This window comes from Arachis stenosperma, chromosome 4 (genome assembly GCF_014773155.1).
Source record: "Arachis stenosperma cultivar V10309 chromosome 4, arast.V10309.gnm1.PFL2, whole genome shotgun sequence".
Taxonomy (NCBI): domain Eukaryota; kingdom Viridiplantae; phylum Streptophyta; class Magnoliopsida; order Fabales; family Fabaceae; genus Arachis; species Arachis stenosperma.
The window spans coordinates 38,173,237-38,174,195 of NC_080380.1; the positions used below are offsets into that span (position 1 = coordinate 38,173,237).

A 959-nucleotide genomic window follows, 5' to 3' on the forward strand; every position below is an offset into this window, starting at 1 on the left:
CTGAAAGGACCTTGAAGCGAAAGCTAAGAGAAGCTAAGGCACAACTCTCCGTAGAGGACCTAACAGAAATCTTCAAAGAAGAAGAACCCATGGCAGCCGAAAACAACAACAATGCCAACAATGCAAGGAAGGTGCTGGGTGACTTTACTGCACCTACTCCCGACTTCTATGGGAGAAGCATCTCTATCCCTGCCATTGGAGCAAACAACTTTGACCTTAAGCCTCAATTAGTTTCTCTAATGCAACAGAATTGCAAGTTCCATGGACTTCCATTGGAAGATCCTCATTAGTTCTTAGCTGAATTCTTGCAAATCTGTGACACTGTCAAGACTAATGGGGTTGACCCTGAAGTCTACAGACTTATGCTATTCCCTTTTGCTGTAAGAGACAGAGCTAGGATATGGTTGGACTCACAACCTAAAGAAAGCCTGGACTCATGGGAAAAGCTAGTCAATGCCTTCTTGGTAAAGTTCTTTCCACCTCAAAAATTGAGTAAGCTTAGAGTGGAAGTCCAAACCTTCAGACAGAAGGATGGAGAATCCCTCTATGAAGCTTGGGAAAGATACAAACAATTGATCAGAAAATGCCCTTCTGACATGCTTTCTGAATGGAGCATCATAGGTATTTTCTATGATGGTCTCTCTGAACTATCCAAGATGTCTTTGGATAGCTCTGCTGGAGGATCTTTTCATCTGAAGAAGACGCCTACAGAAGCTCAAGAACTAATTGAAATGGTTGCAAATAACCAATTCATGTACACTTCTGAAAGGAATCCTGTAAACAATGGGACAAATAAGAAGAAAGGAGTTCTTGAGATTTATACTCTGAATGCCATTCTGGCTCAGAACAAGATATTGACTCAACAAGTCAATTTGATTTCTCAAAGTCTGTCTGGAATGCAAAATGCACCAAGCAGTACTAAGGATGCTTCATCTGAAGAAGAAGCTTATGATCCTGAG

At 41.4% G+C, this 959-nt stretch overlaps 1 non-coding gene across 1 annotated transcript; it reads right to left on the reverse strand.

The window, feature by feature from the left end:
* Window positions 1–494: 494 nt before the first annotated feature.
* Window positions 495–602, reverse strand: LOC130978499 (small nucleolar RNA R71). The gene has a single exon (XR_009086127.1). It is a non-coding gene; the product is annotated as a small nucleolar RNA R71 (small nucleolar RNA).
* Window positions 603–959: the final 357 nt, after the last annotated feature.